General features: G+C 38.5%; 1 long non-coding RNA gene across 1 annotated transcript in view; it reads left to right on the top strand.

Annotated features, from left to right (window-relative positions):
- Window positions 1-14052, top strand: part of LOC137452828 (uncharacterized) — a 193718-nt gene that overhangs the window by 34189 nt on the left and 145477 nt on the right. Inside the window, exons 2-5 of the long non-coding RNA XR_010990172.1 lie at window positions 3423-3520; window positions 10146-10342; window positions 11550-11756; window positions 12831-12977. This is a non-coding gene — a long non-coding RNA (uncharacterized lncRNA). The remainder of the gene's footprint in view (window positions 1-3422; window positions 3521-10145; window positions 10343-11549; window positions 11757-12830; window positions 12978-14052) is intronic.

Below are 14052 nucleotides of genomic sequence, written 5' to 3'. Positions count from 1 at the left end.
TACTTCTTGTCTTGTCTTGTTTTTTATCTCATATCAGGTTATAAGATCTTTGAGTAAGGGAATATGTCTTGCTATGTCTTTGTAAAATGCTTTATAAACTTACAGTGACAGCAACGATAATTCATGGTATATTTCCACTCAGATCAAGGCATTACTACTTACTTATTCTGGGCAGCACATGTTCCTGTGGGCTAGTGAATTCAGGTTTATCACTGCAGTAGACTATTCTGATAATTAAAATTTGCTGCTGTGATCATCAGAAGTGGTGTGACTCTTCCTTGTGTTAATTCACCAAAGTTCCTCCTGACCTAGATACGTCTGTCAGTGGCACTGATTCAGCTGATGCAGGCTATGCTGCCTTGCTGCTCTGATGGTGTGTGTGGGAGGGGGAAGGTAGACCAGAGGATAGAGGAGGCTGCTGCCTCTGCGTGGTAGTCAAACAATGATAGTCAAACATGCCTTGCCTTTTTTTTTTCATTGTACTTGTAAAATAATTTCTGTCAGATGTGAAGAAAAGCAAGGCTAGCTTTTGCCTTCCATCCCCAGCTCTGTGCCAAGGGAGCTGCATGGAAGCAACTAGAACCTACTTATAAGGCATCACTGTCTTTACAAAAATGCAAAAAGGCCAATTGTTCTCTGGGAATGAAAAGCTGGAGAGATATCCTGCTGTACAGCTTTAATGGCTGTATATGCTAGTTGTTTTATACAATTTATCAGAAATTCAGAACTCATGCCAAGACATTTCTGTGCCTTGCCAGAGTGCAATCAAGGCAGAGTTTTACTACAATTCCAGGGCAAGGCTAATACATTGCAGTAAAACATTATATTGTAGCTCCAAGTTGTCAGTGACTGAGTGTTTAAATTGCAGTGACTAGCAAGTGACATTTTTCTTTGTGCAAAACAATGGCATTTTTCTCCCCAGTATTACAGTGTGATGTTTATAGCAAATCATGGGATACATTCACTACTACAAATATAATCAGCTAGTAATGCATATTACACTCCTCATTAAACTTTTACCAATGATGACAGTATTTGCTGTGGAAATAGCTCTCTCCCCTCTAACCTGTTTCAACTTTTATCCATCAGCAGAAAGCCAAGTTGAATCTCTTCACAAAATGAATATAACCATTCCCTTCTCTCTCCCTCATCACCTTTAGTTTGCTACTCAGAAGTAGAGCTGGGTTCCTAATTAAGAAACTCTGCATATATTACTGATTTCCAAAAGGCTTTGCAAAGTGTAATAGAGACAAGGGTACCTTCTCAACCATATTTTGTCCCAACAGAAACCCATGTCAAGCATTTCATTGCAAATCCATTAGTTGTGATTTGCAAGAGTCCAATTTAGAGGTCACTTAAGCATGAAAACAGTGTACAAGAAAACGTATAATGAACCAATATCAGTAATGGCATATTTTAAATGAACAATATCAGTAATAGCATATTTTAAATGTTTCATTAAGTCTGAATTGTTATATTGTGGTACTGCTGTGAAATAGCTGCTACTTGCTCTAACAAGATTTCTTTTATATGTTTATTATTGAGACTATGCATTTGCACAGAAACCAGAAGGTTATAAAAGCCAAAACATTGTCATGAATCATGTATTTTAGAACGTTTGTATACTGGGTGACTTGGTTCCTCTGTCTTTCTATAGTCAATAATGCTAGATTAGATCAAATGAATATCAATTCAGTGTCCTTTCTTCATGGAGGCAGTGTGAGGTTGAACATTTTGTAGTCCCACATGTGAAAGTAAAGCAATTAAAATACTTTTGTATTGCTTTCAGAAAACCAGTATCACAGGAACATAGATTTTCAGTGTCCTGATATGAAGGCATGAAATAAACAACAAAAAACCCCAACCAAACCCTGTTATAATGTATCTATTAATTTTATTCTTGCTAAGCAAGGATGTCCAATTTACTGGTGCAATGCTTTCAGTATTGCTGAATAGCACCTAGCAAGTGTCACTTCCTGGAGATAAATTGAGTGGGACATGGTGAAGACACATTGCTTTCCTTAATGCATATGCTGGGGTAGAAACCAAGCAAAGTATCAGTCTGGGAGATTTTTCCAGAACTCATTAACTAGAGGCTTTCTGTTCATTCCAAATTTTGTTGTTGTTGTTGTTGTTTGTTTTTAATTAGTTGGAATGAAGTACTAAGACAGAAGCAAGGCCATAGCTCAAACTAAAATGGCCTGAGTGGTTCTCCCTCATTTCTGGCAGTCCCTCAATCCCAGCATGTTAGCTGGATTTTATTGGTGTACATTATAAACTAATCCTTCAAAATAGGAAGAAAAAAATAAGTCTAAAGCTCTAGGCTCTATATTTCTATTTTTAGCTTATATGTAGGGTAGATGAGAAGACATGCACTTGCAGAACTGGCAGAGAGGCTGGAACTTGTTCTGGTTACCTATACTGTTTCCAGATCCAAGGTAACACTTGTACGGCTGACTTACTGACTTAGGTCACTAGCAGCTTGGGCAATTCTGTACTCACTCCATTGTGTAATAACAGCTTTATAAAGAGAGCAGACACTGATAGAAAGCCTACAGGAAATGATGGAGATGTACTATATTGTCTTATAAAAATACTTGGTACTCTATTGTCAGTTTACCCTTTGCTGGTTTCAGATTCCAATATTATCATCAGATCAATTGTGCTTTCAGTTTCCAGGACAGAGCAGTCTCATAAGCACTGTCTCAACTACATGACAAGTGCTTGCTGCATTTTCTTGTCTTCTGATCGTCTATTACAAGCAATCAATCAATTCAATCTGCTTGAATTGCTCTCATTCTATTCAGATCCAGAGCTCCATGTTTCCTTCCCAAGGAAACCATGGCAATGAAATGCCAAAAGCTTTATGTGTGATGCTAGAATGTTTCTTCTGCTCAGCCTTTAGTCTCACTGGTTAGCATTGCTCTTTGCTTCTTACATAGCTAGCTAGCTATATAATATTGGTATGGTTCCATCAAAAAAAAGGAAATAAATAAATGAGGTGATGGCTAACAATATCCATTCCAACAGTCATTTCAGATGATTTGTCCTTAAATAAATAGTTGTTCTTATGTGGAACATAAGCTTTTAAGCAGGGCCTAAATCAAACAGGAGTGTTACCCACCCACTGTCTCAAGTTTTTCAGGAATTAACTTTTATAAACATGTGGATGAGATGTAAAGTTAAAACATTCATATGGATCCTTCCAGAGGCTTTTAGCCCACAGGATTGATTGGCATGGGAGAAAAAAAAAAGAAAAAGAAGTATCAAACAGAATATAACATTTTGAAGTTGTTTTGTTTTGTTGGACCTGTCTTTTATCGTGCATCTCTGACAAGTAAGGTTACAAAAAAGCAATATTGAAACTGAAAAACATCTTTGCTCTTTCCCACACCTAATATTCTATCTTTTCATTGTACTAGGTATCTCAAAGGACCATGGATATTACTGGTGATTTATCATCACCCCATTGACAGTGCCGTGGCATTAGCAGAGGGAAGAAGCCGCGTTCAACCTTCAGGTAATAGCCGGTCTAATGGACCTGTTTATGATACAAAAATTCCTCTCCATTTGGGCTGCAGCTGTTAGATTTATAAAATATTTCTGGAGGACTTAGGGCATTATGTGTTTCAGTCCCTAGGAGCAGAAGTGCATAACAGCACTAGCAGTTGAAGATTACCATAGGGATCTACTCAGAAAATAGGATGTTTGTCTCTTCTGAGGGTGAAAGGAAATAATGACAGTGACAAGCTGGAATAGGATGGATATATTTGTAAACTGTGACAATAAAAGTTAACACTGTAGCAGGAACAAATCAAGCATTCAAGCAGCAACTCTGGCAGACAGACACTAGCAATGCAGCACTAGAAGTGTATACTTTCATATGACACTATCCAGTGCCAAATCTGCAGGCTAAGAATCCTTTTGTTTCACCTGCCCATACAAGACCAAAATATAATATTTATCGCTTGTATTGAACTGCTTCTTCTATATGAAACTTCCAGATCCACTTTCATGAATAATTGATTGTTTACATAGGCACAACAGAGGTAGAAGGCATAATATTACTGTGTCTACTTGAGAGATGGATAAATGAAGTTAACATTTTAAGGAAAGCTGGCACAAAATAGCTGCCACAGACTGCAGCTAAAATAAACTTTGGTTCTTCTAGAGCATCTGCATATTATGTTTGGGTGAAGTTTAAAGTCTGTGTACAGTTTCCCAAGATTTCAAAGCACCTGGCCTAGCTGCTAACAGTCCAGAAATCCCAGACATATTTCCAGTGTACAGCACAACTCCACAGCACTTATATAGCAAGTCTGAAACTTCTGAAATCAAGCATCATATTTTGTGTGGATGCTGCACAGATGGTCTGCATGTTTCTGCTCTAAACCATGGATTCTGGGTGCATGTGCCACAGGAGCACATCTGACCCTTTCCAGGAATACTGGTCTCGGTATGCATACATGTGTATAGCACAAGGGTGTGTTTCTGTGAGGAAAACTCTCTATAGAAAGATGTTCTAAGTATCTAATGAGGCAATGACTCTTTCTAGACAGAGACAGAGAAATGAAGTCCAAATCTCAATCCATCATGGTCAGCACACACAATTTCTAACAGCATAGCAGTATGATTCCCAAGGTCAGCATGGATTTAGTATTTTTCTCCCATACATTAGACTTCTCCCTTAGCATTTTATGCTCATGCTCTGCCACTATATAGCTACAAAGTCATATTTATTTGTTTCTATTTCTTTGTCATTCGTCATGCTTTGTTTCACCTGGTCCCTCCTGAATGATGTGAGAGTGCCCTTCCTAATCTGACCTTACAAAGCTTCATGCAACTTGTCTGAGACTTCACACTATTGCTCAAGGCCCTTCACCTCAAAATACTTGAGCAGACTAAATAGCAATGAGGCAACACATGCTAGATATGTCCTGCCACTAATGATGGTGGGCAGCTATTATGTGGAGGGTATTCTTTCTGATGCCCTTGATACATATACAGTGGGAGTCATTTTCACTGCCAGCTTATCTTTACAGTGTCAGACTTTCAGCTTTAATAGGCTCATTAATCATCTGTGTCACTCACTTTCCAGACCTTCCCTGAAGCTGCTCAGAGAAAGTTCTGCTGCCGTGTTTTGCCAATACCTTGGTGTTTTGACAAGGAAATGTAAATTCCACTATCTAGTGGTTGCTGAACCAGGGAAAGGCTTAATTGGGTTCAATAAGCATCACAGTCTTTGGGTGCTTATGAAGAGCAGTAATGTCTTTGTCTGAAAGATGGACACAAGGAAAAACAGGTTCTGTATATCATCTAAACTTCTCCATTCTGCACATGCAGTGTTGGATCAGGCCTTGTCTTGACCTTTCTTCTTGGGATATTTCACCCTCAGCACCTTTCATTTCCTTTTGAGTTAGCTGGGTGCACTATTTCATCCCAGTTTGACTAGACTCATATATGGTAGGGTCTGACTCTTTCAAGATTGATGTTCTTAGATTTCTACCTTTAATTCTCTTTCTTGTCTTCACATTTGACCTAATAAAAATATATTTACTGCTTCACAGTTTTCCTTCCACATTTGTAATCAATCACACCTGATGGACCACTTAATCCTAAATCTAGTATTCCTCAGTTTGTGGTAGACCCATATACGAGCAGTGCTATGTTAGAGTAGAAATTAAATCAGCAATGTTAGCATTTCCAGTCTACCCCACTCAACATTTTTAGGAGATTATAAGAATACCAATACTTCTACTTGTTTGTTGAACTATTTCCATCTCATTGATCTTGTTTTCCATCCCAGCTGTATACAATCCCACTGTTTGATTTTGTTGTTGTTGCTGTTATTAATATTCTATTCCACCATTATTTTTTAATAAGTATTTTTAAGATCTGATGAATAAAAGCTACTGAGGGAGGGTTTCATCATAGGGAAAACTGCCGTGTGAGCTTGATAGTCACCTTCACAATTCTCCTTCCAACTTTTTTTCCTAACTCTTAAGCACAAAGCTGCAAAACAAACAAATATTAGTCTGAAAAACATCACACTAGGAATCACCAATTGCTTTTGCAAAATCAGATCTCTTGAATTAGGGTCCATATCTACCCAAATCTGAACAAGGACTGAAGGTCCTTAAAGTTAGATCTTGTAGCATCCACATTTTATGTACTGATCCCTGGAATGGAGCACAGATTTAAATGCCTCAGCTCACAGGCATGGCCTCACATAGGACACAGGATGACAGAAACCCTAGGTTGTTATCCAAGACAGCCAGAACTAACTTGAGATGCCCAGAGAAACCACAGGATAACCCTGAGCATGGGGAGTTGAGAGTTGCCTTAAGCTGTCTGGGATCCAAAGCCTAGAATCTGCTCCTGAATGAAGATACCTGTATCTCTTTCCTTCCCTTTATTCCTCCTGCCTCCCCAAAGACCTAACATCAGAAGGAGCCTTCCCACACACTTCCTTAATTGCAACACACCAAGACAGAGATATTGCTCACCTTAGAGTGGTCATTCAAAGCTCTTGCTCTTAGGAAAATGCCCTAGCTACCAACTCAGGCTATTCAAGGTAGTGATATCCTATCAGAAATACATATCTGAACAGAAAATACATCAAAATGCAGCAGCTTAAGGACACAGAAAATGAATATTGGACTGTGAATCACAGTTTTTTGAGCATTTCTTTAGAAGTACAGAAATCCTCGTTAAATTTCTAGTTAAGGCTAAGATTCAGCTGAACAGGTGAAGAAAACCAGAGCAGCCATAATCCTTTCCAGTAGCTCTTAGACCCTTGTATGAAACAAAGATCTAGGTCTTGCAAGTACTGGCTTTAAGATCTAACTGCAGCAAGATCAGCAGAAAAAAAACCCAAACCCCTTTATCTTAGCTAATTGATGCATTTTAACCAGATACCCAGTTATGAGAGTTTAGGAAAACAATATTCAGGCTACTCCACTGAGAGAAAAGCTGACTTCTATGCTATATGAGCTCGTTCATCTTCCACAGGATTTTTAATTCATGGCTTCCATTTGGGTCTGTCAAAAACATCCTAAACTCACAGCATTTTAAGTGGGTTTGAAGTTTCTGCTGAATCTGATGAATTTTGGATTTTTTTGAGAACTGTCTTGCTGTCTATACATGAATTCAAATAAGTGTTACAAGCAGTGTCAAACACTTCTAAGCAGTGAATGCTTCATTTCAGCCATAAACATATGTTGTTAAAGGTCATTAACTTTCCTATTGTAATAGATTAGGCTGTTTTTCCTACGCTCTGTGAGCTAACAGCATCTTTTTAATCAATGCTGGATGGTGAAGTTCTCATAGGAAGATTTAGGGAACTGCAGAAATGAGGTCATTCACAGGCACCTCAATCTTTAGTCCAAGGTTTCTGTGCTTCATTTTAAATAAAGTGTTTCACCAGCTTGAGGTGGAAGAGATGTGCACTGCTATTTCTTAATGTTCCCCAATTTTCAATAACTTCAAAACTCCCTTCCCATTCATCTTTCTTTTTAGGCCTGTTGACAAGCTTGAGAACTATCACTTTTCCCAAAAGTTGAAAGATAAGCGAGTTTGTTCAGTGCCCACGAGGCATCTCACTGTGGGTAAGGGTTTGCAGAAGAAATATATGGCAACAGAAACTCAAGGATAAGCAAGACCACTGAACAAGCATGATGAATTTAAACAGATCTGTTAAAGACAATAGAGTACACTCACAAGACACCATAGTGATAATGGGTACTTGTAATAGCCATCAGTTATAATGGTTCCACACACCAGAAAGCAAATATAAAGTAAAAGCTAATTAAAAGAAAAACAAACAAACAAACAAGCACAACCAGTCAAATGCAGCTGCTTCTTATCATCCCTCAGTCTTTTCCCAAACCAGCACTAATTCAAAGATTCCTTGGGGAGGGATGGAGCTTTAAAGTATTCAAGACAAATTCCCTTTTCTAATGCCTTCCACTGTGTTCACAAAGAATTGGGACTCAAAAAGAAGTACAGTTCACAGAAGATACTTTTCACTTGTGAGAGATATTAGAGCTGCTAGAAAAGAATCAAGAAAGAAAAAAGGAAGTAGTTTTTGGGGAAAAGAAAGTCCAGATTAAGTCAGGTTTTGTATAATTGTTAACCAAATGGAGGGAAAGAAAGCAACAGGAAGAATATGATGAATATTTACTTGAATGTGTTCTAACACCCATTCTCTTGATTTGTATTTTACTTCAAACTCACTCTTTTACAGCTGCAGGAACTAATTTTTTTGACTGTGCTTGACATGGCCTGTGTGGTCAATGACATGCATTTTCATCAAAGGCTTATCCTAATACATGCTGTGATTGAAGGATTTCAGAGAGTACTGCTTGTGTCATTGCTGAGTCTTAAGGAGGAGGGGATGTGAGCTTCCCCGAAGTGATTCCTGCTTCATTCCATAAGTTTTACAACCATTTACAGTAGCCAAAAAATAACTGCCTTGGTGGGAATGTAGCACTTGGCCTATTCTTGACATTTTAACAACTAAAGGCCCCTTCCCATAGGAATATTCTCAGTGAGGGGTAGTAAGACTGAGCAACATCAAGATGGAAAAAATCACCTTTTTTAATTACACTGATAGCATAAAGTTAGAGTTGAAATGAAAGCTGATGGCCTACCTTTGTCGGGACAAAGCTAAAAGATCAAGCAGACACTGGTGTCAAGGTAAATTTCTAGGACTTCAACACCAAACCTTTGAGCAGCAGAAGCTTGTCTTAGCACATACCCCCTCCTTTTCTTTAGTTTTAGTTTTGATTTTAATTTGTTTTAATTTCAAATGTACTGCTAGTGAGGAAAGTGGCAGATCAGCTCCTTCCCATTTGGAAATGACAAATATTCAGTAATTTCTCTTAAGGCAGAACTGAATGAAAAAGGAAGTATTCTTTCAAGTGCCCATTCTTGCTAGGCACATCTCCTGAAAGGCAGAGCTGTGGTGCTAATCACATAATCTTTGGGAATAACTGGAGCAATGTGTCAGCCATGAGAGGAAATAAAACAAAGAGCTGCAATTGGATTATACATTCTTCTCGTTATGCAGATTCAAATGCCTGATGAGCACTATGTGCAGTGAAAGGAATGACAATGTTGCATATAAAGTAGCAACTCAAAGTGTCTGCAATTCAGATAATGCTAGACTGTGCCTTTAGGCACAGCCCCAAGCAAGGGGTGCTCAGGAAGCTGCCCCATTCTTCAACAAGCCTAGGGAGACATTTCATCTCCAAGCCACACTCCTCCCAGGCCTGCACTGCTCCTCTCCTGCTCCAGGGAAGGAAATAAATGATTGCAGCTGACATTCCTCTTCATGCCTGGCCAGCTATTCTGATCATTAGTAAGCAGTGGTGTGGAGCCAATTCTATGCCCATTCTCTGCCAATTCCTTCACAGGGGGAAGTATCTGGAAAGCAGAGTCTGAATGTTACACTACCACTGAATCCAAGATCGGGCAGGCATTAACCAGTGGAGGAGAAACTCTGCTTCACTGAACAATGGAATTGTGTCTAGAGTAGCTGATAGTAGAGGGCATGTCATTGCCATCTGAATTGTCATTTCTGTCCCAACAGTTACACATCTTGGTGAGGTGACAACAGCGATAGCTCTGTTGCCTAGGATGATTAGAAGAATATTAGAATTGATCTACCTAGATGATCATTGCTGTATCAGTGTGGGTAGGGGAACCCAGACATCTGAGGAGGGTTTTATTCAATCTGCCTTCTCTTAGGGTGCAGCTGGGAACTTGAATCTTGATAGAGAGATACCATTACAACATTCCTGTCACTGAGAAAATTCTTGATGAGTATTTACTAGGACTGAAAAGCACTCTTGAGAAAAGAACTAATTCTGTTCATACCTTGAGTCTTTTGTTTGTAAAGGCAACCAGCTGTCTGTCACTGCAAAACTCAACTACTTTTCTTTTAAAGAAGACAAACCAGAAACCCTTGACAACAATAAGTGAGCAAAGAATAAAACCTCTTTGGTCTACTCTGTAAGTTTAATACAGACAAAGATAACATGTGCCATAAAGCTGGTTTCTGCTACAGTGCTAAAAGTTAGAGGCTGCTATTTCCAACTGACACAGAGAGAAACAATAGCAGCTTTCCCTCTTTTGCTCTGCAGGTAACTGCTGAAGCTTCAGGAATGCTTTGTCCTGGAACTACAAGCAATGCACACAAACTTTCAACCTTGCTATCTCATGAGTCATGACAAAGATTGAATTCCAGTATGCAAAAGTGCACACAAATCTTCTCTCTCAATACAGTTTGAAACTCAGGGCAGCTAACAGAAATCTTTTCTTTCATGTTAGAAGACACAAGGTAAGTGTGTGTAGGGAAAAACAAATGCCCTAAACATTAGGACATAAACATTAAATAACATTAACTGGCCTTACTTCAATAGCATCTGAGACTCTTGCACATGTAAAAGGTGCACAAGTTCACTAGGTCACGTGGGAAAAGCTGCCTCCTCTTCTTCAAAAAAGAAACCAAGCAACAAAACCCAGGCAAGTGACCTCACATTATAAGCCATAAATAAAATTTCCTAATAAAGGCAGTTTTCTGTTATTAGATGTATGACAATAGTAATTTCTAGCTCTTTCTGGCACATGTTTACAACACTAAAGGCTACACCCCCTGTCAGTTTACTTGTTACTAATTGCTATTTGTTGTCCTTTCAAGAAACAGTAAATTTGTGTGTTTTCTTTCACACACTGTCTCTAACCCTTGCAATGGAGGAACTGCTAGAGCTTTTCTGTATTCTTGAGAGCATAGTGTGTGCTACCACACAACAGGGAAGACAGTTGAAATGGAATTCCTTTTATAAAGCATTGTAATTCAGCTCAACCTTGTTTACTGTTTTCTGATAGTCAGTTGTAAAAGGCAGCCAGCCTAAAAAATACTTTCTTGTTCTTTGTCTGTTAAATGGTGTCATCAGATCACCTGTATTCTTCTCAGATATGCAGATCAATACACAGATAATGCTGACTTCTGTTTCAGGCTGCTTTTTTAAAGCCAGGATAAACAGCTGAAAATTTTCTTGCCAAGTGACCACAATACTGTGCAGAAAAACCATGCAAAAGCAAGAAGACACACTGAGAATTGTGCAGTTTGAGTAGTAGCTGAACTTATTTAGTAAGAATGCATCTCTTCCAGCCTTTACTTCTTGCTAAGACAAGCAGTATTGCTTTGCTTTAATTCTGTTCCTCAAAGGCTTGCTGAATAATGTCTCAGGCACAAATCTTATATATATAAGAAAGATTATATTATATAACTACATCATATATAATACATGACATAAATATATAATGTATTAATGCACCATATAATATTTATTAATGTATAATATGTATTTATATATGGATCAAATGTATATAAATATCTATATCTTCTGATATATGCATACACATTACTGCAGTCAGTGGTGTTGAGCTTGAATTGAAGTTTTGGACCAGTTAAATATTTGGTAGCTTAATAATGACAAAACTGTTCTGGGTAAGATCTCAATATCAAATGTGGACATTTCCAGGGGGAAGATTTCAATATCAAATGTGGACATTTCCAGGGAGAAGATTTCTCCACAGGACAAAAGGAGAACAAACACCTCTGTACTGCTTCCAGTTAACCTCAGTATACTTAGGAAGTGGCATAAGTGAAGAAACTTTCAATATTTGCAAAGATTTACCCAGAAAGCTATACATTCTCTTTATAAGGCCCAAGAGACCTAGTATTGTAGGTAAGCATTCTCTAAGCAAGTTGCCAACTACTTTATACAGCTGCACAGAGCAGCCATGTAAAAAAAAAAAAAGAAAGAGAGAAGCAAAAGAAAGGGGAAAAAAATAAAGAGAGAGAGAGAAGAGAAAGAAAGGCGGGGGGGGGGGGGGGGAAGAAAAAAAATAAGAGAAAGAATTGTTTTATGGAACCAACCCAGAAATGTTGAAATCATGCCAAACAGGGCAGGGGCAGCCCCATCCAGCAGACTAAGCAAGTGATCCTATAGATTCATAAGCAAGTAACTAAACCACCCACACTGCCTGCACAGTCTGCCAAGAAGACAGATGGTCCTACTTGTGAAATATCTTCAGATGTTCCTCATAGTTTACAGCATACATTTTATGGTGGAAATAAATGAAATGGGGAAAAAAAAGAAAGAAGGAAAAGAAAGAATAGTCTCTTATTCCTTCCATTTTATAGGCTACAAATGTTATGTCCTTTTAAATCAGCCTACAGAAAGATCTGCACTTAATTAAACTGTTTAAATAATTGCTAGATTTTAACATGCCTGTGGAGATTTCATCTCCATACTTGCAATTTAATCTCAAAGGCTCAATCCACATTTAGTTTAGCTAATTGTTTTTATAGGCAAATGCCCAATTAGGACCTCTCCATACCTTTTGGGCCTTCTCTGACTATAAATACCTGTGCTAAATAAGCATGTTTTAAATGAAAAAATGAAGTGGGACTGGGCTGCATCAATGGTGTTTGACTTCCTGCCTCTGAAAGGTGATATTCAGGCTCTTATATGATGAATTTCACTGGAACAACTACCCGTGCTTACATTCCCAGTTTTAGGATGAGAGCAAATAATGCAGTGAGGTGTGGAAATCGCTTTGAACTTAGAAGATTTAGAATATCACCTTACCTATAATGAACTGGGGTGGTTTTTTTTCCACTTTCAGTTGCTTATGCTGCACACTTTGAAATAAATTAGTTTAAATATCAGGTCACTGGCATTCATATGATTAAGCTCTATAAGCACATGAGAAAAGAAGTGACTCTATCTTCTGTTTGTGTTTTTTTTTTCCCCCAGGAAAATATACTGCTCATCAAGTATACAATACAAAAAGGGATTTTACACTGACAGGCTCTGAACTTCAACAGAATTTCTTGCTTTTTGTGGAAGACAATCAGTGAAAGCTTAATGGAACCCCACAGCACAACCAGTACCAAAAGAAAGGTAAAATAACGCTTACATCCTGCCTCCTAGGCTTGATGCAAGTAATCTTCACAATTTCTCTCTATAGAGAGGTAGCCATTGAAGTAGGATTCAGGATATGTCTGCTGCCACTAACTGCAGGTCAGAAGCAGGTGTTTCAATCCAATGAGAAATGTAGTGGGACCCATAGCTCAATTACAGAATTGCTGAGTCCACTAGCCAAGTCCTTAGGACTCCATTAGCAGAACACAGAAAGGGCTGTGCTGTAGCTCTCACCGCACATGCTGGCTTTTGTAGGTGAGTGAAGGACCGGTCAGATCTGACAATAAACCAATATGGACTTCAAATGTTTCTTAAATTGTTTTCCCTGTTTTCTTTCACATTTTTTCACATTATAACCTGTTCCCATTCCTGGTTTTTTCAGTACTGAATGCAAGCTATTAGCAGCATTCAGTTGAGGAGAAAAAGGGTTTATGGCTCATCACTTTATCCTAACTTTATATACAAGTTCCTTTTATTTAGAAGCCCATATATAGTCATCACAATCACACTCATTTTTTTCACCAAAGATGAAGTATAGAGGTAGCTACTCTTTTTCAGCCTGTGTTTAGGAGTGTTTTTTAATCTCATAATCATTGATGAACAGTCTGCAAGCTTTTTTTTAACAGACTTGGATGAAATATCTCCCCATAGAGAGTCATACTGTTCTTTTACTTCAGGGCTTCAGCCCACCAAAGCCCACTGAAGTCCCTTCCCTCAAGAGTTTTGAAGGACCAACTACCACAGATCTCATGATCCAGCACAAAGGTATCTTTTCCTTCCTCCACAGACATTCTTCAGTTCCACTTCTTCTGAGAAATCAAAGTTCAAAAATTAGAATGAGACAAATGAACAAAAGAATTGAAAATACAGTCATTTAGCAAGCATTTTTGAAGGACCAGTCCCATGCTCTGATACAGGCCCAGAGCTCAGCCATCTGATGGGAGGCTCACATAACCACCCAGCTGTTTCCAGTCCCCAGCTACCAGCGAGATTTATTTCTTTGTCCTTCTCAGCACACAGCCAAGCTAGACTCTCACTAGACTTGATGCCTGTA

This window comes from Melanerpes formicivorus, unplaced genomic scaffold, assembly GCF_026170545.1.
Source record: "Melanerpes formicivorus ecotype bairdi unplaced genomic scaffold, bMelFor1.0.p_v2 SCAF_59, whole genome shotgun sequence".
In the NCBI taxonomy this organism is placed as follows: domain Eukaryota; kingdom Metazoa; phylum Chordata; class Aves; order Piciformes; family Picidae; genus Melanerpes; species Melanerpes formicivorus.
This window is presented reverse-complemented; position numbering and strand designations above follow the sequence as displayed.